The 26,000-nt window shown below is 39.4% G+C and overlaps 1 long non-coding RNA gene across 1 annotated transcript in view; it reads left to right on the top strand.

Moving 5' to 3' along the window:
• LOC308654609 overlaps nucleotides 1-20,299 on the top strand; it is a 31,876-nt gene extending 11,577 nt beyond the window's left edge. Inside the window, exons 3-4 of the long non-coding RNA XR_014023303.1 lie at nucleotides 16,569-16,627; nucleotides 18,918-20,299. This is a non-coding gene — a long non-coding RNA (uncharacterized lncRNA). The remainder of the gene's footprint in view (nucleotides 1-16,568; nucleotides 16,628-18,917) is intronic.
• Nucleotides 20,300-26,000: the final 5,701 nt, after the last annotated feature.

Below are 26,000 nucleotides of genomic sequence, written 5' to 3'. Positions count from 1 at the left end.
TTTTTACCTTAAAATAGGCATTTATAAGAAATAGCCCAAGTTTCACTTCTATTTGTGAATTAAGCAAGGCAAAGTTGCCTCCATGACTTAACTAGCTTTGTCTGCTCAGGGATTCTTCAGTCCTATTCTTTATTTTCATTTACTTTAACACCAGTAATAATGCAGGAGCATCTGAAAATTATTTTTGTAATGCAACTAAATAGTTTTCTAAAGTATCAAATTTGGCACCTTAGGGGGGAAAAAATCAAAGCTTCATTTCACCACCATACACTTATTTGATGATTTGGTATATTTTTATATTTAATTAAACAATAAGGGAAGAGGAGGAAATATTAAATAAGGTCTTTGGTGTTCGAGGTCTCCCTGGTCTTAATGGGGCACTGGCCATGAGTGACCCTCTATCACCACCAAGCATCTTCCTTTTGCTGGCCCCAGCTCAGGTTCAGCCTGGTATGACCTCCCTGTGTGCTCTGAAACTATTGGAGAAGCCACCAGTCTAGGAGAATATCTAATTTCCCTTCATTGCAGCCTTTGTCGGAAGTAGACTTGTATATTTCCCTTGGTGTTGCCATGGTTAGGTCCTTCTGTGAGAATGAAGCTCACAGGTGAGTTTGCTGTTGTCTTAGTTCCTAGCCATGGAAAAGGGAGGAAGGGCAGTGGCTGAACACAGCTCCAGGATAGGGCTCCAATCTGGTCCAGGAACTTGGATGGGAAAAATCTATCTTTATTTTCACTAACTTTAAAATAAAATTTAGCATTACTTTCAGTTATGAATGTAAGCAAGAAACCCTGGTGATGCCATCAAAACCCATGAGATTTTTTTTAACCAGTAAAAATCACAGATATTTTTATACCCAATTAAGTTACTGGCAATATCTTGAAGTATCTTGTCACTTGTTACTTATACTTACTGAGGATTTTAGACCCCTGAGAGACCATATGCAGTCTTCTGTGCACTGATGCTACAGAGCAACATATACATGCACATCATATCTATACTTGGGAGCCTGTACAGCCCATGCTCCACATTGCTCACCCAGAGATACATATTGTTTCTCTGTTATTCCATGCCGCAGTCCGCAGTCCGGCTGCAGCAAAATAACCGGGGGGTGACGAACAACTTGTGTACGTTGATACAGCAGGAGTAGGAGCCGTTTATTGTAGGACAGGAGTGGTATTTATACATTCCACACAGCTTATCTTAATTGGCATAAACTAGATACATCAGTCAACCAATAAGAAATCTCCACACTTAATGGCTCACTGGCCTTACTTCACAAACCACTCCCTCTGGCATTTTGCCAGGCGCCATCCAGACTTGTTTACAGACTCTAACATTCCCCTGGCAAAATGCCAGGTGCCATCCTGACTTGTTTACAGACTAACAATTATATATCTACAAAAATCTCTGTCCATTTATTTGAAAAGAGAAAACTGCAAACACTTAGAATTCATTTCTATTGTAATAGTATCAAAGTTGAACCTAAAGTGGGGGTGGGGGTAGGTACTGGGGATTGAACCAGAGTTCCTTTAACTGAGCTAGTCCTTAGTCCTTTTTGTCTTTTATTTTGAGACAGGGTCTTACTAAGTTGTTGAGGCTGGCTTTGAACTTGGGATTCTCCTGCCTCGGCCTTCTACGTGACTGGAAGTTTGCTACCATACCTGGACAAATTTACAATTTTTTTTTATACTGGGGATTGAACCTAGGGGTACTTAGGCATTGAGACATCCTTTTTGTTTATTATTTTGAGACAAAGTCTCACGAAGTAGCTTAACACCTCCCTAAATTGCTGAGGCTGCCTTTGAACTTGCGATCCTCCTGCCTCAGGCTTCCAAATCACTGGGATTACAAAGTGTGCACCACATGACCAGCCAAATTGGCAATTTTTTAATATGTTATACTGAAGAAATCGCTTTATTGTTATTTGGATAAAAATACATATTTCAATTGGAGCTGAATTTTTAAAGTCTTGGATAATTCTGGCATTTATTGAGAGAAGCCTGTGTTTACCTGGTAAAATGAGTATGTGTCATCATCCCTAAAGAAAAGGAGAACAATAAAACATATGTCCCTGAATGCCCCTTTTCTGTTCCCCAAAACCTAACCTTAAGGGAACAATGAGAGCAAGCATGGGCCAGAAGGTCCATGTAACATATTATCTCAAAGGACACTGACTTTCTCCTATGAACTCCGGGATTTAGGGAAAGTTGGTATTTTCTGTAGAAATTGACAGTACTCCTTGGGATGCTAGTCATACAAGCAAACTGAGCATGCTAATGCTGATGACATCACTGCTTCTGCAGACTAACAGCTGTCACTGGACAAATACCTTGAGGAACAGGAGGCACTGCTTGGAAGAACACAGTGAGGGACGTGGGTGCTATCTGCTCAGCCTAGCACTACTGAACTCTTCTTGGAACAGCCTCTGATCTCTTGTAAGCTTTCCCCCAATAAGTCACACATCTCACATGCCATCTCCAGGCACTTTCTTTGGCTTTTCTGCAATTGGGCTGTTGACATGACATGTATGGATGGAAATTGTCATTTCTTTTGCAACAATACCTCTTTGTGAAATCAGATTCTTAACCCTTGTTTCAAATCAGAAAATAAAACATCAAAATAAATTGAAAGTCTATTATGATGTGCAGATTGCCTTGTTTTAAAATGTAGGTTTTAGCCAGGAGCAATAATGCAGACTTGCAATCCTAGTTACTCAGGAGACTGAGGCAGGAAAATAACAAGTCTGAGATCAGCATAAGCAACTTAGTGAGACCCTGTTTTAAAATAAGATTTTAAAAAATGGCTGAGGATGCAGCTCAGAAGTACAGCACTCCTAAATTCTGTCCCCAATACCACAAAAATAAATCAGTAAAATAAATAAAACAATAAAATATAGATCTTAATATTATTTAGACCAACAGAGCAGATGATTGTCATTGATAAGTTAGTTGGTTACACTCACAGATCCCAAGAGAAGGGAAACACCATGCCATGGGTTAGGGGGTAAAGGGATGACACGTGGAAGTTCTGGAGTGTGTGTGACATGCAGAAGCACTGGATTAGTTCAGAAGGCAGAGGGAGCCAGGTGGAAATGTAGGCAAGAGGTTTTTGTTTCCATGGTTGGACGGGGGCGGCCGCAACACAAGACAGAGAAGGCAGAATAAGCAAGCTCAGGATTAGCCAGTTTGTTTAATTCTAGCAGGCTCTGGGAAGAAGGGGCTGTCCCTTGTTATCTGATAACACATCCTGGAGTGATTTGGACAGATAGTGGCCCAATGTATAAAACCAATAAAGGAGGTAGTTGGGGTATGTGCTCTGGATAGGTTGGTTTCTATATGACAGTCACACTCCCAGGTGATCAGGTGACTCATTTATTATTTCTATGTAACTGGCAAGGCCAGGGAGGGACAGTCTCTCTCACATGGCCCCAATATCAAAGCATCAAATACTGAGACCAGAAAGTATGGGTCTCACTTTGACATCGCATGTGCTAAAATTAGAATGATACAGAGAATATCTGCAAAAGAATGGCATGCAAATTTGTGAAGCAATCTAATATTTTAAGTGCACCATTAAAAAAAAAAACTAAAAAGTGTGGTTATTTTACTTGTCCAAATTTTCCCCATTTTTAAATGTTCTATACAAATTAAAGAACAAAAGCCCTCATACCAACATGTCTTAAGATATAAACTCAAACTTTAATTTGCCTATATTTTAAACATACTTTCTCACTACTAAGTACCATGTGTATATACCAAACTTGTTTTATTTTAATATGTTTTAGTATTTATGTATTTTTTTACTGCTGCATAACAAATAACCCAAAACTAGTGATTGAAAACAACATTTTTATGTGTAGGTCAAGAATCCAGATGCAGTTTAGCCAAGTAGTTCAGGGTCAAGTTCTCTTGTGCAGCTGTAATCGAGATGTCATCTGCACAGGGAGAGGATCTACTTCTGAGTTCACTCTTGTGGTTGTCAACAGCCTCAGTTTTTTACCACGTGGACCTCTCCATAGACCTGCCTTGGGACATGGCAGCTGGTCTTGCCCAATGTGACCAACCCAAAAGACAGCAAGAGAGAGAACCCAAGAATTCAGGGTTTTTGTAACCTAATCTCAGAAGTGACATCCTATTATTTCTGCTATATTCTGTCCCTCAGAAAGGAGTCACCATGTCCAGCACAAACTCAAAATTTGAACACAGGTACCCAGGGAAAAGTCCATTGGGGCCCACCTTCAAAATGACCTGCCACAATTGATAAATGGATTTCTGTAGAATTGCTTTGGAGGAGGGTAGTTCCCTTTGTTTTGTTTTAATTTAAAAACATTATTCTGGGGTTGAAGATATAGCTCAGTAGTGCAGCACACGCCCGCATGCATGATTCCCTGAGTTGGATCCCTAGTACCACAAAAATAAAAATATTATTCTGAAGAGTCCAAAGTTTCCACAATTATACATAGCACAGATAGCTAGAGTCACTCAGTGCCATACAGATCTGAATCCAAACTTTGTCTCACCCACCAGCCATGTAGACCTTATGCAAGAACTTCACCTTTAGAAACACCAGTTACTCCAACAATAAAGTGGGGACAATAATACATGTGTCACAGATGTGACTGTACATACACAACATTAACATTCTGCCCAGGGCTGGGGATGTGGCTCAAGCCGTAGCGTGCTCGCCTGGCATGCGTGAGGCCCGGGTTCGATCCTCAGCACCACATACAAACAAAGATGTTGTGTCCGCCAAAAATTTAATTAAATATTAAAATTCTCTCAAAAAAAAAATAAAAAAAAAACATTCTGCCCAGATTAAATTAATAAAAAGTAATTATTATTAATAGAGAAAATAATGTGCCTGAATCTCACTCATATTGCAGTTTTCTGTTTCATGTAATTATAGAGCTCTGGAATCATCTTTATCAATAGTTGGGTTTTATTCTTTCTTTCCTGGTGAATGCCTTAAATACCTTAAATCACATACATGATGAAGCCCAATGTGTCTGTCTCCACGCCCCCGCCAAAACCCCCAAGTTTTAATATACTATGTATTAATGTATCTAGATGTATTGATACAAATAACATTAGCATTAGAAGCAGATGCTAGACTAAAATTGTCCACAGGGAGGGAGAAAACTAGAAAACTTCTCAGAGAGAACTCAAGCCTGGTGGTTTGCATTTTCAATCAGCAGGACACCTGTCAGGCCGTTCATAGGTAAATAGTGGGAGATGAATTTCATTGGAGAAAGATTAAGGTCCCTTTCCAGCCACCTGCTTCTGACCAGGTGTTCCTTTCTGCCAACACAGTACCAAAATTAATAAGCAGGGAAGAAATAAGTTTACAGTTACAGCGTTATCAAGTGATCTGTTTGTGAAACCCTTTTACAGAGGCGCATGCTGTTGAGGAATCCAGGAACAATTCAGAGGCAGCTGGAAACCTGCTGCCTCCGTTTGTTTGTTCTGTGAGTGGGGAGGCCAGGAAGGCAGGCTTTGGAGTGGGCAGGACCGCCACTCATTTTTCAACCTGGAGACACAGGTAGAAACTTTGGGTTCAACCCACTAGAGAAAGTCCCTCCCCCAGATGGTCTCCCTTGCTTGTCCTCCCCAGCACAGAGAGGGAGAAGTATCCAGGGAGGAGACCACAGAGAAATAAGACCCAGCTGGAACTGTGCCACCGCCACAGGAGGATTTAAGTTTCGATTTCCCAGAAACCATGAGGGAAACTAAAAGTATTTCTTCCTCCACAGCCCCACTCCCATGCCATTTCACTCTCAATTTCAGGGTAGTAGTTTTTCAAACCGATACTTTTGATTTCAAGTATCTATATTAGCACTAAAATTTAAATGAATTTCCTCTGGCAAAAGTCACATGGGACCTCCTGTTATTATTTCTTAGAACTACATGTGACTCTATGATGATCTCAAAATTAAAAGGTTTAATTTTTTTAAATGCTCAGAATTTACTGTAACAAGAACTAATAATAAGAAAAGAGAGAGAGAGAGAAGTCCTATCCTCAAAGTCTACTTTTTGCTTTTTTTTTTTCCTTAGGTAGAATTTATCTCCTATGCTAAACCTGTGTAGATTCTGTACTTTGTGGAAGCTCATGGTACAGAAATAATACCTGCTCCTTTCTTGTTTTGTCCCCTGACCAATCTGAGAAGATCCTTGGTAGCAATTGCCTTAGTCCATTTTCTATTGCTATAACTAAATAGCACGAGTAGGGTGACTTAGGAAGAATAGAGATTTGTTTTCTCTGTAGCACTGGAGATGGCAAGGTCATTATCAAGGTACAGGCATCTGGTGAAGACCTTCTTGCATCATAACATGGCAGAGGGCATCACATGGTGAAACAACAAGCAGATTGGCTCAGGTCTTTTCCTCCTCTTATAAAGTCATGAATGTCACCACTAGGGATGCACTTCATGTCTCTAATTCAAATCACCTCCCCAAGGTGGCACCTCCAAATATCACTAACGTAGGTATGTGTGGATTAAGCTTCCCACACGTGAACATTTGGGAAACACATTTAAACTACAGCAGCACCTGGAAGGTTCTATAAACAAGAACTGGCAAGAGTCTGCTGGTATAAACAAGAACTGATAATAGATGTTGCTTCCAGAGAGATCAAGGGAGGGAGCCAGGAAAAAGAGGAAGATATATTTTTCATGGTAAATCCTTTTTGACTTCTGAATTTTATACATATTATCTAGTTAAAAAATAGTGTAGGGGCTGGGGTTGTGGTTCAGAGGTAGAGCATTTGCCTGGCATGCGTGAGGCACTGGGTTCGATCCTCAGCACCTCAAAAATAAAAGATTGTGTCCACCTATAACTAAAAAATAAATATTAAAAAAATAAAAATAGTATATGCATATTACCTAGTTCAAAAATATTATTTTCCATGTCCTACAAGTCCTTCAAAGGTCTAGTTCACACAAGATCTTCTCGATGAAGCCTCTCCCATCCTACCATGTAAAATTTACATTCGTCAGGTAGTTAGAAACCTTGGCTACCAGTTGAAAACCCTGAGAGCTTTTCTTAAAATGCTTGTCTGCCCAGACCATCTGACTGAGAATCTCCTCAGGGAGAGGGTCAGTGTGTATATTTTAAAAAATCTTCCCAGGTAATAATGTTCATGTGTCTTCAGGGATGTAAACTTTTGCCCTGATACTTTATAGAGTGCAGTGACTTCCAGTGTAACTGCTGTGCCTGATGTAGTTTTCTCTCTGGAATAAATCAGTACATCAGCTGATTTCTGCTGAAGAGTAAAAGTCATTTTCATTTAAAAAAGTTAAAAACACCTCTTTTATCTTACTTTGTCTCCACAACAGCTCTGTGAGCTGGGCATCATGATCCTCTGCACAGGGGAGGAAATGAAAAATTGAACTACTAGAAGTTACTAAGAGCCCCTATGCTTCTTTGTGTTGACATCTCCTATGAGATTATAACCAGCATTTGCATCCCCACCCAGAGCCCAGCACAGCACCTTTTGTCCCAAGTGACCCAACCGCAGAAATCAACCAAGTGGCCAATGAATAGCCTAGCAGGGCACCAGGAAGTTTCCCTCAGTCACCTAGGATTCCACAAGGTGATTTGACTTCCTGAGAGCATTCCCAAAGTACGGGTAACAGTTTAATCTACCTATTTCTCTAATTTCTCATTTATCCCTTTCAAAATCACCTTAATTGTATGACAAAATGCAGATTCCCAGGTCCCAGATTTACAGAATTGAGATCCCTAGGGGTGGCGTTCAGGAATTTTGTGTGTGACCATGCATGTGCACACACGTGTGTGTTAAAATATGTATGACATATTTTCACTTCTTCTTTGGAAGCTGAAGCCACAAATTTATTTCGCCACAGTTCTGGAGGCTAGAAGTCTGTGATCCAGGTGCCAGCTTGGTCAGGTTCTGGTGAAGATCCTCTTCTGTATAGCAAAGGAAACAAAAGAGTGTGAAGAGAGCCTGGCGAAGATTTTCTCTACTCTACCCATCTTCCCTATATCCTTATGATATCTGAACCCCTCTTCTTTTCCCCTTATTTTTCTCTAGCTCCTACATATGAGAGAAAACATTTGACTCTTGATTTTCTGAGTTTGACTTATTTCACTTAGCATGATGATCTTTACATCCAATTATGCAGATGCGATAATTTCAGCATATTGGTGCAGTCACCAACTTCCTTAACAAGATTCCTGAAGCTGAAGAAATAAAACCAAGAATTAATAAGTTTCTGTGTAGCAAAGGAAACAATTAAGAACATGAAGAGAGCCTACAGAATGAGAGAAAATATTCACCAGCCAATCCTCTGACAGGGAATTAATATACAAACTATATAAAGAATTCAAAAAGCTTAACTCCTCAAAATAATAGTAACCTAATCAATAAGTGGGCAAAAGAACTAAGCAAACATTTCTCAAAGGAAGAAATACAAATGTCCAACAAATATATGAAAAGTGTTCAACATCCCTAGCAATCAGGGAAATGCAAATCAAAACTACATTGAAGCCAGGCGCAGTGGTGCATGCCTGCAATTTCAGTGGCTTGAGAGGCTGAGGCAGGAGGATTGCAAGTTCAAAACCAGCCTTACTAACTTAGCAAGGCCCTAAGCAACTCAGTGAGACCTTGTCTCTAAATATAATATTAAAAAGGACTGGGGATATGGCTTAGTGGCTGAGTGCCCCTGAGTTCAATCCCTGGTACAAAACAAAACAAACAAACTAAATTCATTTTGCTTTAATGGAGAGATGGGTTTATTTCCCTGTTGGTTTTAATTTTTGCAATTGTGTCTTCTTAGTACTTTCTTGTTATTTTTTTTCATTATTGTGTCAATTTAGGGGGAAAGAACAAATTAAAAGTCATTTTTCATAATATTTGCTTCCTGTCAAACATTTTTTTTTTATCACAAAGATGACAATACTTTCCTTTTCTTTAAGTAGCCCCAACAGAATAAGTTATAGGTCAAGTATTGCTTCTCTGCTCAGGTGTTAATTCTATTTTTTTCTCCAAACAGACTATATTTAAACAGAAACTGCATAGAGTGTGTATTTCACAGGTTGTGCAAATATCAAAACCGGTTTTAGCTGGTCTGGGTGGGGATCAGAATTTCTACCCACAATTCAGTTGAACCCATCTGTGAAGTAACCAAACCCTCCCACAGAACAAAGCAAACTTGAACAGTGTCTGGCTACAGCAATTAAGTCAAGGTCCTGAGGCTTTGTTTTTCAGAAAGGAAATGCTTGTCTGTCACACCCCCTGACCCCTACCCACAATGGCAGCCTGTGAAGGATTCTTGTGTCTTAATCTCCCAAAGCACCCCTTTGCCAAACAGCACATTTGCAGTTGTGTGGTTGTTTGTGATATGTGTCTTCCCTACTATAGTGTCAGTTCTGGAAGGGACTGATTTTCTTGGAATACACTCCGGTGGCCCAACTGCCTTGTACACTGAGTGCTCAATGAAAGTGTGCCTTAGTGACTGACAACCTTTCAGCCCATGATTAACATACAGCCAAGTAAAAAGGACTCCTGAATTTACCCAGAACATTTGAGTCCCCTCCTGACTTTGGAAAAGTTGCTCACTCTTTCTGAGCTTCTACTTTGTCATCTACAAAATGAAGAGGATAAAGTTCTCCTCAGAGGAAATGAGAGTAGGGGCTCATAAGTGCTCAATAGACATTGTGTCCATCAACCAAATTCCTTACACAGTAAATGTTTTGTAATTAATAATATGAAAGAACCCTATGGTAGAAAATGAGTCATTCAACAATTGAAGATACAGTCACCACATCTTTGCCTTCCAAAGTCATTATATCTGAGGACATCCTCAAGTAGGAAAAAGGACCTCCCTAAGCATGCAGGAAATCAAGGGTGTTTCAGTGAATAAACGTGTTGATTATCAGCTTCATCTTGCTAGATACCTTGACTACAAAGTGCCTTAAAGCCTGGAATTCTGGTCTATTTTTCTCAATTGCCAAATCTGAGCCAGGGTTGGCTCAGCATATTTAATACATATTTTCCTGAACAAATGACTGCCTGACATAAATCATCTTTATATTTCCTCTGACTTCTGAACTTCTATACATAGGCAAGTAACTAATGTCTGAGAATTCAATTGTTTTACTGTCTTTTGATGTTTATGAATACACTCCTGAATTTTGTTTCTTCTTTGATTAAGATTATATCATATCACTGATTCTGTGGTTTAGCCAAATGATCACCCCAATTTCTATGAGTATGTAGAGGTATGTAGTGACAATGGATTTGGACTTCCTAGAAATGTGTTAAGGTCACCTACCCAGGTGGAGTTTCTAGAACCTAGTCGAATAAAAATATGAAACTGATACCGCTGTTGACCGGTGACGAGTCCTTGCTTCCCCGATGTTGAAGAATAACACCAAAGAAGCACGCCGAGGCAAGGTCAGAGTAGAAATTAGAAGTTTATTAAAGGACAGCAGAAAAGACTTCTCCCGGAGGAAGAAAGGGACCCAAGAGGTGGAATCCGAGGAAGTGCAGTTGTCTCCCCTTTTTATAGTTTTGCTGATGAAGGGGGAAGGGTTGGGACACAGGTGGGCCAAACAAGTAATCTGGGCAGGAAGGACTTCATTATCACTTCTTTGGGATGGGCTATCTCCAAATCTGTTGGGGGCTGTTATAGGGTGGACTTTGGCCTAGGGCCTTTCCGGGACTTCATTAACATTTCATGAGTTGTCCTGGGTTTCCCCGGAATCATTCTCAGCATGGCCTCCATTTTAGATTTCACTCGGTGTTAGACCCGATTTACCTAACTACACTGACTACCTAACTTTAAATCTGGCTTCAAAACCAAGCCTGGCACTATGGCACACATCTTTAATCATAGAGACTAGGGAGGCTGAGGCAGGAGGACCTCAAGTTCAAGGCCAGTCTCAGCAACTTAGCAAGACCCTGTCTCAAACTGAAAATGGCTAGGGATGTAGCTCAGTGATAGAGTGCTCACCTAGTATGTGCACAGACCTGGGTTCAATCTCCATTACCACCACGAGAAAAACAAGTAACCATCAACCATCAGAAATTTCGACGGAGGTTAGAAGGAGGAAGAAATGGGAGTTGTTGCTTAATGGGTATAGCCTTTCAGTTTTGTAAGATAGGAAAGGTCTGGAGATCAGTGACACAATAAAATGTTAAAAATACTTGATGCTACTGAACTGCCTTAAAATGTTCAAGAAGTAGGTTTTATGTTATGATCACAATTTTAAAAAATATAATCTTGAAAGTCTCTACCATACACTGAAGAAAGAGGGTGAAAACACCATGGGATAAAAATACTGCACTGTAATCTGGGAATGGTGACACACACCTGTAATCCCAGCAATTTGGGAGGCTGAGACAGGAGGATCATAAATTCGAGGCTGGCCTGAACAACTTCATGAGACTCTCTCTCAAAATAAAAATAAAAAGGGAAAAAAGGTCTGGGAGGTAGCTTAGTGGTAGAGCACCCCTGTACCACCAAAAAAAAAAAAAAAATACACAACAGTACTACCAATAAATAAAATCCCGCATTTTATTTTTAACAGATTGTATAGAAGGTTTCGAGGTTTTGTTTGTTTGTTTGTTTTGTTTTTGTTTTTAAATCACATACAGAATTCTTACAAATGTAAGCACAGATCTGTGGGATCAAATGGGAACAAAATATCTTCCAAATACTCCATATAGCAAAGTTGAAAACTGAGCTTAGAAAATGAATGCCTGTACTATAAAATAGTGCATGAACATTACCAAATGTTTGCACAAAGTACACAGACCTCGATTAAATCTGACTTTTTCTCTGGGGGCAGGTGAAACTAATTGAACTGAGATTCATTGCAGCGCTTGGGCTTCAAACAAAGGCAGAGCAGTCATAAACTTTAGCTGGGGCTCCACGACTCCATTCAGGTTTCTCTGCTAGATTTGCAGCCTTTTGTACTCTCCTTCTCAGAGCAAGGTGACTCAGGGTTCAACCCCAACAGAGATAGGATGGGTTTCAAGATATTTATCTTCTGTAGAAACCCAGAGACTATTTTCATTCAACAGCTTTGCCACTTGTGGGTATTTAAGCCATTGTTTTAGGCAGCCACCTTCTAGATGCAGTTAATCTGGGGTGCTTTCAAAATTTCTCATTCACTTCACTTCTCCAAGCATTTGACATTGCTGACCTTTTTTGAAAAGGGTTCCAAGGCTTCCTCACCCACTGTGGTTTTGTTTTCCTTCCTAGGAGTCTAACTCAGCCCTTGCTGTGCCTGTGCTCACTTCTGGGTTCACTCAGTGAGCACCAAGGCAGGCATGGAGAGCGCCGCCAAGTGTGGATCAAATCGCCACTGTAGCAAGTAGAAACTTGCAGGGACAGCACACCCAAGAGGCATGGGTCCATGGGGAGGTCAGGGAAGGCTGCTGGGTGAGATCTGAAGGATGAGTAGGAGTCCCTTGATGTGGTGAAGAGGCCAGGCCATGATCCCCATGTTCAATCCTCAGGCACCTCCAGTTCAGCACCGCGATCCTTACTTTGCATAGTGTTTGCTGATTTACAAACCACCTACACACGCATCATGTCATGTGGGGGAGGACAGGCATTATTAGCCCTTCAGAACATTTGAGGACACAAGGTTCAGACCCATTGTGTAGTATACCCAGAGATACATGGTCAGTAAAGAAGGACACTGGATGGGCCTACGTTTCCAGCCCCAAACCCTGGGAGTATCATTCTCTTTCCACTAGTGACTCGTCCACTCCCTGTGATGACTTCAACTTTCACCTCAAAAGAAAACCCTCAGATCTACCCCTCTGGACTTAACATCTTCTCTTCAGCCATGCATTTCATATTAGCTGCCAGATATTTCTACTGGCAGCTGAAGAAAATATCTGAAACTACTAGTCTTTACGAAAATCCATTTGCTCTTAAGTTTTCTGCTCACAGTTTCGGAGGTTTCAGTTCATGTCATCTGGTTCTATTGCTCTGGGCCTGGGATGAAGCCAAATATCCTGGCAAAATAATGTGGCAGAAGAAAGCCGCTCTGTTTGCTGGCAGCCAGGGTAGGGGATGGGGGAGGCCAACCGGGACCAGATATAGTCACCAAGGGCATTTCTCCACTGACTACTTCCTCCAGCCACGCCCCACCTGCCACCTCCTCCCGGCAGTTCAGTTGAATTATTAATTCATCAAATGGATTAAGCCACTGATAAGATTCAGTTCTCATGATCCAATCACTTCCCAAAAGCCCTACTTTGTGGACATTGCTACATTTGGGACCAAATCTTCAACATAGGAGTCTTTGGAAACAGTCGGATCCAAACAATAAACCATAACATTCTGCGTCAATGTTTCATTACACCTTTGGGCAACAAACTGTTGCTACCACTATGCCTAAGATACCATCTAACCGTCAAGGAGTTAACAGCCAAAAAAGAAGATGAGATATATCTACAAACATCTTCAGATTGGGATATAAAGCTAAAAGCACTATGCTGTTACATAAATATGTATTAAATATGTCAATGTGTGTGAGGTATTTGCCTAGGCATTGGAATTTTAAAAAAGACACACTTTTGGTGCATAAAGAAGATGGCAGAGGACCATAGTATTAGCTCCATGAAGGCAGGGATATTGGTTTGGTTCCCTGCTGTATCCCTAATCTTTGGAATAGTACTGATTCCTGAGAATGGAAATTTTGAGTCAACAGTGATGATTTTATTTTTTAGAGAAATCTCACTTATTACACAAAAATGTACAGATGGACTTGGTGGTGCACACCTGTAATTCCAGTGATTTAGGGTAGGGTTAGGCTGGAGGATTGCAAGTTTGAAGCCAGTCTGGGCAATCTAGACAAAATAAAAAATAAAAAGGTCTAGAGATGTAGCTCAGTGGTAAAGTGCTACTGGATTCAATCCTCAGCAAAAAAAAAAAAAAAAAAAAAAAAAAAACAAATTAACAAAAATGTGCATAGCATTTCTTATGTGACAGACACTGCTTTAAGCATTTCATAAATATTAACTTATTTTTAGTGCCTCGTTGCCTTTTTCAAAGACTCTGACACATCATGTTTTCACCAATAGGCATGACAACACTTTTCTTATATCCCACCCACTAGCAAGTGACTACATGACTTAAATTTTTACTTATTGTTATTTTAGCTTACATCTCTTTGACTCTACATGAACTTAAGTGTCTTTTTACGTTTGTGGCTCTTAGGATTTGTTCTTCTCTTTAGTGTCAATTCATGTCCATTGCCCATTTTCTGTAGGATTTGATCATTTTTTTAATCAATTTGTAAGAGTTTCTTGTATATTAAAAATTAACATTTTCCTATCATATACTTTATTAATATTTTTAATCTATTCTTGACTTTATTTATGATAGGCTTTATCTTATATTTTAAGATTTGTATACAAATTTGTCTGTCATTACTTTTACAGCATTTAAGTTTCCATTGTCAATCTACTTGCCTAGATTTTAAAATCTAAGTCTTTAATTCATCTGTAGTTTATTTTCATATATGGTATATGATAGTGTCATTTTAATTTTTTTCCAGAAAGAAGTCAACTCTTTATTAAATGACCCATCTCTTTCCCCCTGAAATAAGCTACTGCATTTGTACTATATAACTGTCCCTTTGGAACCTAACTCTGTGTCTATACCACATTGATTTGTTTACTGCAGCTTTAGTTTCTGACTATCTGGTAGGAAAAACCTCCTTTTTTTCTTTTTCATATTTTTATTAACTAATGTTGAGCATTTAGATTTCCTAATAATGTTTAATCATTCTATCCAGTTCCAAGAAAAAAAAAAAACCACTTATTTTCATTGTAATGAAAACTACTTGATCTCAATCTTAGGAGGATTATTATTATTATATTATTATTATTGTTATATAATATCTCAGAACATGGAGGCCTCTTGGCTATTCAGATCTTCTATCACCTAACAAGGTAGAATCAGTTCCCTATATTTTGTTAGTTTCTTATTAAACCTCTACCTCAGCAATTTACACTTTTTATGAATATTACATATGGAACAGTATAGTCCCATTTTTATTTTTACTTGATTCTTATTAAAATAGAAAAGCTATTGTTTTCTGCATAGTTATCTAGCTTCCATTTATATTCTCTCTCTCTCTCTCTCTCTCTCTCTCTCTCTCTCTCTCTCTCACACACACACACACACACACACACACACACACACACACACACACACGGTACTAGGGATTAAACTCAGCAGCACTCTATCATTGAGCTACATCCCCAGCCATTTTTCCTTTTTATTTTGAGACAAGATCTCTTCTAAATTGACCAGGTTGGCCTCAAGTTTGTGATCCTCTTCCCTCAGCCTCCCGTGTCCTGGGGATTAGATTGTACTGGCTTTTCTCATTCTTTTAATATGTCTTATTGCTTTTCCTTCTGAATTATCTTGGGTTTTCTTAAATGTATATCCCTATCAAAATGCATGTTTTTGTTTATTTTCTAATGTTTATGCTCATTATTTCAGCTTTTTGTCTTGTTTCATTTGCTAAAATAATGTTAAATTATAACAGTAGTACAGGAATCAGTCTGATTTTTTACTAAAATTGAAAGGCTTTTACTGTTTCCCTACTTAAGATAATACTTGTGGGCTGGGGTTGTAGCTCAGTGGTAGAGCACTTGCCTCCCATGGGTGAGGCACTGTGTTTGATCCTCAGCACTACATTAAAAATAAACAAATAAAGATATTGGGTCTAAAAATCTACAACTAAAACAGTTTTTAAAAAAGATAATACTTGTATTGGTTTTGGTAAATAGTCTTTTCTTCTTCTGTCCCTAATTCTATTAAATTTAAAAAAATACATCACAGCAGTAATTAAATATGTACAAAGATTTCACTTGCCTCCATCAGTTCTGGTATGTAGCCTTTTGTCTGTCTAAATATTTCCTTCTATACTTGGAGTTTTTATTTAAAATGGCTGCTGAATGTTAGCAGTTATCATTTGAATACCTAATGAGATTTTCCTCTTCCTTAGGTTGGTGATGTAATGGATTGTGATCACCTTAGTGGAATTTAGATACTGAACCATTCTTGCTGTCGTGAAATAAATCTTGCTTGTTCTTTGTCTTTTGTCCTTTTGATATAATAAAGATTTTTATAAATTAATATTGTATTTTTCATTTTGACCACTAAATTGTGAGATTCTTCTATATAGTATTAATTAGTAATTATTAATCTGTGCTTTTTGCTTCTTGGGTTTCGTATTAAAATTATATTGGCTTTTAAACATGAATCTAAAGGGTTTTTCTATGGCTCAAAGTAGATAAATATGCATGTTCTAACTAGATCCCAGGTAATGCTGCTGTATCAGCCCCTGGACACAATTTGAGCAGCAGACATTTCAGTAATCACACGTTAGAATCATCAGAACTTTAGAAGCAAATTAACACTCAGCTGTGAAGTCATCTGGCTCTAAGATCTTTCCAGAAGTAAACTCCAATCATCTTACCATTCTTCTGTATAATTGTCATTCCTGTTTTCATTCTTTTCTTGGGTCCATTTTACTAGTTTATATTCTGACGTAAAATTGTATGTTTTCTGCAGCTTTCACATATATGGCCACAAGATTGCCCACAGTGAGTCTCTTAATTTCTCAGGTCCCTGTGCGTATGACTCTTTTCTCATTCTTTTTTTTTTTAAGAGAGAGAGAGAGAGAGAGAGAGAGAGAATTTAATATTTATTTTTTAGTTTTCGTCGGACACAACATCTTTGTTGGTATGTGGTGCTGAGGATCGAACCCGGGCTGCACGCATGCCAGGCGAGCGCGCTAACGCTTGAGCCATATCCCCAGCCCCTCTTTTCTCATTCTTAATCTCTTCTATTTTCTTTTCTTTCTTAAACCTATATGTTGTCTATTTTATTATTCTATTCAATAAACTTTTATTTTCAGTATACTTGACATAATTATCCCTCTTAATGTTCTATTATTTTTTTCTATTTCATAATTTCCAACTTTTACCTTTGAATTCCAACTTTCTAGTTTTTCTAAATTTTTGAGATGATTACTTAGTTCTCTTACTTTTGGGTTTTATTTTTAACTTGTAAAATCATTTGAGGGCTCTAAATATTCCTCTAAGCACAACTTCCAGGATTCTGTCAGTCTTAATAAGAAGTGGTTTTTCTCTTTATTGGTTTCTAGATAGTAAGTTCCCTTTTATGTCCTTTTTTTTTTTTTAATGAATTTTTTTAATATTTGTTTTTTTAGTTTTCGGCGGACACAACATCTTTGTTTGTATGTGGTGCTGAGGATCGAACCCGGGCCGCACATATGCCAGGCGAGCGCGCTACCGCTTGAGCCACATCCCCAGACCCTTTTTTATGTCCTTTTTGATTCACAACTCATCTAAAAGTTTAGTTTGTTCCTTAATTTTTAACTATTTAAGTTTTATGTAATTATTTATCATGAATCAATGATTTTTCAGCTTTTGATCAAAGAATGTGACCTATATAGTCTGTTGTCAAAGCTATCTTTGCAACCATGCATATGGAAAATTTTTATATAACTTTTATATAAGTATTTTTAGTGAAAAAATATTTCTCTTCCTGTGGGATATAAGAAGTGCTTATATGTACTATATAAAATCATGTGCTTCTAGCTGGGCTTGGTGGCACACACCTGTAATCCCAGAGATTCAGGAGGCTTGGGCAGGAGGATCACAAGTTCAAAGCCAGCCTCAGCAACTTAAGATAGGCACTAAGCAACTTAGAAAGACCCTGTCTCAAAATTAAAAAATAAAAGGGCTGGGGATATGGCTCAGTGGTTAAGCATCCCTAGGTTCAATGCTAGGTACCAAAAAAAAAAATTATCTGCTTCTATTATTAAGCTCATCTAAGTAATTTTTGGACTAGCATTTCTATTATTTTATTGGTCTGAATGCTTTTTTGATTATTAATTCTAGCTAATAATAAGAAATATATTTTTAAATTTCCCATTATAATTCTGTATTTATAAAATTCTCCTTATTTTTACATATTTAGCTGCTAAGTTTTTTGATGTCTGTAGCACTGTGTCACCTTTGTCATCTGTGTCCTTTATCACAGCATTAAGGGTGCTCCTTATATTATAAGTGCTTTCATCCTGAATTCCACTCCATTGATGCAAATGTTGCCATTTCTGCTTTCATTTCTCATTTGCCTAACCTTCATTTGCCTATTATTTTATTTTTAGCCTTTTATTATCATTTTGTTTCATATTTGATATCAAATATGAATCATATCTTTGCCTTAATATTTTTCTAGCCCTTCAAACTTCAGCTTTTTAATAGAGTTCATCATTTCCTCCCTAAATCCCTTTTATTTTCTATTATATTTTCTAGAAAATAGAATGTAAAATAGAATAGAATAGAAAATTGTGTTTTCTATTATAGCTGTCTATCTTAATTGTGTTGGAAAGGTCTTGTTTTGCTGTGGAGCTTCCAATCCCCCTTGCTCTGACAAGGGACCAGATCTTCTTCTGTTGGGTGTTCCCTTCCCCACTCTCAGCCCAGGATATGAGGATATACCATTCAGAGCATATCCTCATGCCCACTTCAGGAGAGGGCTTATGACTGCAGCCTGGCCACTTGAGCAGCACCTTCCTCTAGCCTCAGGGACCCGAATGAAAGGACAACAGTGCAACTGGACCCAAACAAGATGGCCACTTCAGAGGTACTACAGAGCACAGGCCTGTAGAAACCAGACCTTTTGGGCTCAAATCCTGGTTCTGTCTTTTATTTGAAACTTTGGCCCTAGTTGCTTACTTTTTCTCAGTTTTTCTACCTGTAAAATAGTATGTATCTCATAGCATTGTTGTAAAAATTCTGTGTCAATATGTATAAAATACAGAACAATGCCTATGGAGTAATAAGCAAATAGTTGTGATAACTCTTGTCATTGCATATTTTCTTACACCAGGATATGGGAGCCGTTGACATTAAGGTGCACATGGAGTTGAAGAGGAATGAAGTCAGCATGAAGGACAGTAGAGCCAAGAGTAGAAACCTCGTTTGAGGAAACAAAGGGTTCCAAAACTGGTTATGCCTGCAATTCTTCAACTGTGTGAGCCCCCCAAATCCCCTATTTGCTTAATATTCTGTGACTTGCGTCCAAAAAAAAAGTCCTATCTTACACAACTGTTAACCTAGTGACCCAGGTTAGAAACTTGGAGCCATTTTTAATTCTTCCCTGTCCCTCACTGTCCACATCCAACATGACACATCCACTCATTGTACTTCCCCAAATTACTTTCACTTTGATTCTTTGTTTCCACTCTTACAACAAAGGGGGATGGGGAGAAGGAAAATGAATGTTTCTGAATACTTGTTCAATACTAACAGCTGAGCTAGGACCTGTGGATTTTTTTAATCCTATCAACAATCCCTTGAGGACCCTGAAGTGCAGAGACTGTGAATAACTAGTTTAAGGTCCCACAGTGAGCCACTGGTGAGGCCACACTGGGCACCACTGTGGATATCATCTAGATAAATGCCTGCTGAATGTCTAACCCCAAGAACAACACCTACAGAACTCACTCCTGTCAGTACCCCACTCGGCATTGACATGCATGTCTACTCAGTCTTTTTTGAAAATGGCAATGACCCTCAATCAGTCTACTTGTTGTGGAACAGATGAGGCAGGACACCGAGGAAATAACAGGAAGCAGGTTTATTCGCTGCAGCCAGGTCCAAAGGGGGAAAAGGCTTTCACCACAGTGGATCAATCCCCAGAACCCCGACTTTAGAAAGTTTCAGAACTTTTTACCCAGTGTGTAGGAAGAGGGGCTCGGAGGCTCACCATCTACAGAAGTCTACACAAAAGCAGCTTTTTTCACTGTTCTGGGCTTTGAGCCCAGGCCTGGAATTCAAGCCTCTATGGAGGCCTCAGGTTAGCCTTTCTTATCACATCCTGCTTCTGCAACACACCTCCCGCCTGAAAACTTTTTCAGAAATTCTTGCTGACTGTCTAAGAACAGTTATGATGAGGGTCTCTGGAGAAGCTTAATTCAGATTTTCTGTGGAGGAGGGGTGCACTACATACTCAATGTCGGGGTCACACATAACTGTTCCCTTGTTTTTCTCAGGGCTTCAGTCATCAGCCACAAAGTCTACCTATTCTCAATCCTAAAGCTTGCTGAGTCTATTTTCAAAGAAAGGAGTAACTCCAGCCAAGTTGTGATCGTGTCACGTTCTTTAATTATAGAAAGAAACAAATGCCTAGCGATTATCTTGGCATAAATTCACACATGTATGTACGCACACACAAGCACTGCCAGTCTGTCTCCTTAAAAATAAAGCTCTTTCCAGAACAGGCCTGTAAAGATACTTGACTTCCTCCACTCCTGGGCTCTTCACATTGTCCATTAGAAAATGCTTATTCCTGGGCTGGAGTTGTGGCTCAGTGGTAGAACGTTTGCCTCACCCGTGTGAGATTCTGGGTTCGATCCTCAGCACCACATAAAAACCAATAAAAATAAAGATATTGTTTCTATCTACAACTAAAACAATATTCTTAAAAAAGAAAGAAAATTCTTATTGCTAAGTGAAATTAGCCAATTCCCCAAACCCAAAAGTCAAATGTTTTCTCTGACATGGAATGCTAACCCCGGGGTGGGGGACAAAAAAAAAGAATAGAAGTTCAGTAAAGTAGACAAAGGGAAGGGAGTGGAACTAGGAAAAGAAAAGACAGCAGAATGAATCTGACATAACTTTGCTATGTACATGAATACACCACGGTGAACCTCACCATCACGCACATCCACAAAAAATTAATTTAAAAAAAATAATTATGGGTAAATGGCAGAAAGGTCAGTAGAGGGAAGGAAGCTGAGGGTGGGGGAGGGAAGGGGAAGGCGAGGTACTAGGGACTGAATTAGAACAATATATACTCCATGCTTGTATAATTATGTCAAAATGGATTCTACTGTCATGGATAACTGAAAAGAACCAATAATTTTAAAAAGAAAGAAAGAAAAAGAAAATGCTTATTGCTCATCAGGCAAGGCAGGGGAGTCCCCTCTCAGTTCCTTTAATCTGCTGAGCTCACGCTGGGTTTTGCCCTCTATCCAGTGCTCTCCCCCACACACCTGCAGCCAGCACTTGCTCTTCCTTTGAGTCTCTCTTTTGAGTCTCCTTTGGGTCTGTCCTTTGGGTCTCTCCTTCATGGGGGGCCTTTCCTGCCCACCTGAAGGTAGAGTTCAAATGTCAACCCTTGATGGCTTCCTTTGAAGCCTTTAGAACAACATGCAGCCATTTACCCACTTGTATGTTTAGTTGGGTTTTATGTCCAGATGGGTTTTCTTTTGTCTTTCTCCTTTATCAGAATGAATGGGATGGGTGTCTTCAGAGCAGGAAACATGCTTGTTACCATTGTATTCCTCCTGCCTCACACAGGCCTGATGTGCAGCACCTGCTCAATGTTTATCTGGTAAATGAATGAACAAAATAATCATCGACTAGAACATGAAGTCTTCGGGTTGATTTTATTCTAATTACAGATGACCTGATGGATCCCTTTCATGCAGCTAGATGAGGTAAATGATAAAATGGGTAAATCCCCAAACCTAGAACCTCTTTTTTGATAGAATTCAGTTGTTCCCTAAATGATTACTGCATTATTTTCCTCTTGTGTGGATGGCTTAGACTACAACTCCAAAGGTACTTTAATGCCATCCCATGGGATCCTGAATTCTTCTCATGCCTTGGTCTGGGCCCCAACACTAGAGTTATCTGAACTCCATAATGGCAAAATTTCATGTCTTTACCTTGCCCCGCTGGGGAGGCAGGCAAGTGAGATATACTACTGTGGAGAAGAGGGATGCCCAAGACACTCTGGAAAACCTAAAATCAGACACATATTCTGAGGGGGGCCTGAGGTGTGACAGCAGAGGGAGAAAACATGACTAGCACATCGCTTCTTCGTTTCCAGGCTCTGTGTCCTGGTACTCACTCTGTCCTCAGGGCAGACCCATGAGGTTGAAGCTGTGACCACCATTTTGTATTTGAGAATAGGGTAAAAGAATGGGCTTTTATGTCAGATAGGACTGGCTCAAATTTCCCCCTTCCTAAATTACCCACTTAGGGCCGATGGGCACTGGCCGCTCAATACACAAGTCATCACAACACTTCAGCACCAGTTGTATGGGGCTTTTTCTCCATACATCAAGCAGTCAATCAATCCTGGCACCAGATTCTGCAGCAGATACCAGCTGCATGTCCCCTTAACCGGTCCAGTTCTGATACTGTCTACATAACAGTAGCATTGGATCCCACAGGTTGAGGGCTTGGTCCCAAGGCTCTCTCTCCATTTCAGAGGCCAGTTGTAGGTGCAGGCATGGCTTGTGCTGTTGACTAATCAGCTATCACTTGGGACTTTCTTGGACCCCCCCCTTGAGTTTGATTCATTTCCTAGGAAGAGTCATAGCACTCAAGGAAACACTTATGTTTATTAGCCTATTATAAAGGGTATTCCAAAGGACACTGAGGAACAATAAAGAGATGCATAGGGCAAGGTATGTGGGCAGGGGTATGTGGGCAGGAGTATGGAGCTTTGTGCTTTCCCTGGGGCACACCACTGTTCAGACATTCAGCTATCTGAAAGCTGTCTGGATCCAGTCCCTTTTTTTTTTATACAAGCTTCATTAGATAGGCATAATTGGCTAAATTATTGATGTTTGGTGATCAATTTAACCTTCAGACTCTCTCCCCTTCCTAGAAATTGGGCTGGTTGGGGAGAACTAAAAGATTCCAACTTGCTGATCATGCCTTGGTCTATCTTGTGACCAGATCCTATCCTGAAGCTACCTAGAGGCTGTTGGCCACCATTCATCTTATTAGTTCACACAAAAACATACTTATCATTCTGGAGATTCTGAGGACTTCAGGATACCAGCAAATAGGGTAAATACTAAATACGTGTTTCACAATATCACAGGTAAGTTACTTAACTTCTCTGGGCTCAATTTCTTGATCTTTATCATAATAATCATAATAAACACTGATTTTTTCTGTGTCAATTGGTAAAGCTACATATACATACATTTATCAAAATGAACTTATTTGTGCACAGCACATACTGGGTACTCAATAATCAAAGTTATTTATTAAAAGAACTATCAAAGATCCACACAGGAAGAGGCCTAGAATGTGAAGGCCTCTTGCTTCATAAGATCCAGGCTTTGTGGTTTGTCTTGCCTCCAAGGTTGTCAGCTCTTCCAGGACAGAAATGGGGCCTCATATCTTTTTGATTTAGTGACCTAGATATGGAGTGATTATTATTTATACACTAGCCTACACATAGCATTTATTATGCTGATACTGACTTTTCTGTCCAATGATACGTGTGAATGGTAGTAGATGGCGCAAATGCCTCTCTGAATAAGTCAGCACCAGGATATCCCTTCCCACTTCATCTGCCAAGTCCAGGAACAAGCCTCTCAGCACACTTCTGGCCAGGAAGAACATAAAGCAGGGTTTTAGTCAAGTGAGTCATTCAATTTTTATATTCAGGCATCATGAAAGGAAATATGACTCCTAAGACTCACACCTATAGAATGAAGGACATTTTAACCTCTGCTAAACTAATAGATTTTTAGTCAGCAGTGCTGGAAACAATCAAGGTATTTAAATACAGTATAATCAAGGTATTTAAATACAGTATAATGTGTGTGTGCGCCTACCTAATGATTCATTATGTGATTCATTTCCCATCTCACCCCTCCACCTGATTCCTTAGAACTTCCAATTTTACCTACTGCGATTTTCTGTTATTCCATCCCCCTGCCTTCCATCTGGCCTCAGGCCCTCTGCAACCTTCACTTGCTATGAAATTGCTCCTTCAGGCCTCCATGATGTCAGTTTTACCTTCTAGAATGCAGGCTCTGCACTGACCCCAGACCAATGGTTCCAAAATGCCATGACCATGTGCCTGCTTTGCCCCCAATCCTTGAGTATCTCCCCTTGTCTAGCCTTCCAGCTCTTTAGCTTGGAATAGCCAAATAACCAGGCTTTAGGGTTTAGGACGTGAAATCCTAAAACATCCCAAGTACTCTGAACTGAAAGAATCTGGAAAGCCTCAGAAGCAAGGTCTCTCTGACTTTGTCTTGCCTTCCTATCTCTTGCCCTCCTTCTTCCCTGAAGCAACTGATAGAAACCAGAATTTCTCTCTCCCATGGCAAGTCATTAAAACTAAACCTCTCTGCTCCAGAGCAAGCCATAAAACCTAGGAAAGTCACTCTCTCCCTTCTGCCTTCTCTCCTAAAGACTCATTCCAGAGGGGGTCCTGTCCTGTCCTATATATCCAGCAGGAAGGATGCTGCACAGAGCCCAGGAAGAATCTGGACAGATGACCATTGCCTCATTTCCCCCTCTGTCCATTTCCATTCGGTCATATCCTTTGTCCCATCACATTTCCACACAGCCCTCATTCTTCCTCAACCCTAAGCATGAAAATAGTGTTCCCAGGATCTTTAGGTCTTCATTTCTGAAGCCCCCATCCTGCATAAGGCTTTATTAAACAAATTCATTATGCTTTTCTTGTGTGGCCTGTCTTTTGTTAGAGCTGAGTGTCAGCTGTGACCCTTAGGATGAGTAAGGAAATGCATCACACATTTCTACCCTGCAGTGGCAAGAAGGAATATTGAATGTCTCAAAATTTTTTGAGATTTAAGGCTGGCTGCCCAATTCTTATTTCTAAACAAGTTTCCAGAAGCTTTTTAAAAATTGTTATTATTTTTAATGAACCTCAAGCTGGGCTAGTTTAGGCCTCACTAGCCCACATGGAAATCATATGCTGCTTTTTAATTTTATGTTTTGCAGTGCTGGGAATCAAACCCAAGGCCCAGCATATGCTAGGCAAGCAGTCTATCATTAGAGTACTTTATTAGGGAGTAATGAAATTTTAAGAATCTGAAAAAAATAAACAAGCCTTGGACCTTCATCCAATGTGAGTTTTCCAATCTGTCCTAGTGAAGAATGTTATCTGGAAAATGTCACAAAAAAATAAATGCAATGAGATTGAATGCTGAGTCTACTTTCTTAAATATAAAAACATTGGCACCCCTCCCCCAAGTCAGTGAAGAAAAGGCAAGATGTTTTTTCTCCACTCTTCCTCATTCCTCCACCCCCAATCTCCTTGCAAGAACAGTGTTCTGTGTTCTGCTAAGCTTCTGATTGTCATAGGCTGTGGTCCACTGTAGTTAGCCCAGGGGTGGTAGGTATTTTTGCAACACAGAATATCTTTCAGTGTTGCAACCCTGTTGTCTTTCTCTTTTATCTTCTTTCAACAGAAAGGAAAAAAAATTCTTGCTGGAGGTGTAGCTCAGTGGTAGAGTATGTACTTAGCATACTTGAGGCCCTGGATCCAATCTGTAGCACCAAACCCAAATCAAAATCTAAACCAAAACAAAAAATGTAAAGTCTGTAAAATCTTACTATACAACTAAGACAGCCAGGAGGAAATGAGTGGTAAATGTTAACTATTTGCATAGGTTACTCTTAAAAACCTACATCTGCAATATAAAATTGTCTTTTAAATTAAATTTGGTGGTAGTGATTCCTAAGACCTTGTAGTATCATACTTTTTTCTCTTGCTACTAAGAGCTGAGGGTGTAACCCAGTGTCAGATCACTTGCCTAGCATGAGTGAAGCCCTAGATTCCATCCCCAGCATGACAAAAAAGAAAGAAAGAAAGAAAGAAAGAAAGAAAGAAAGAAAGAAAGAAAGAAAGAAAGAAAGAAAGAACATTACTACTAGAAGATCATTTATTTTTTTCCTGTGATTCATAATTTTTTTCTTAATCAGTAAAGAAGAGATCATTGTATCACCAGTAAAACTGATGGGTCTAAACAGAATGTTCCAAATTTCTTCTAAAAGTTTTATTTCTTCTTTTGTAATTGGGTTCAAGATTTGCTGGTTTTGCTTAGGGTGGAGACACAATGTCTATTGCAGTCATGTTGAGGTTCATCATTATTTGATTGTCAGAAGGTAACTCTAAATGTCAAAA

The sequence above is a fragment of the Spermophilus citellus genome (genome assembly GCF_964194105.1).
Source record: "Spermophilus citellus genome assembly, chromosome: 8".
NCBI classification, from domain to species: domain Eukaryota; kingdom Metazoa; phylum Chordata; class Mammalia; order Rodentia; family Sciuridae; genus Spermophilus; species Spermophilus citellus.
The sequence above is the reverse complement of the archived record's forward strand: the minus strand, read 5'-3'. Positions and strand labels throughout refer to the sequence as shown.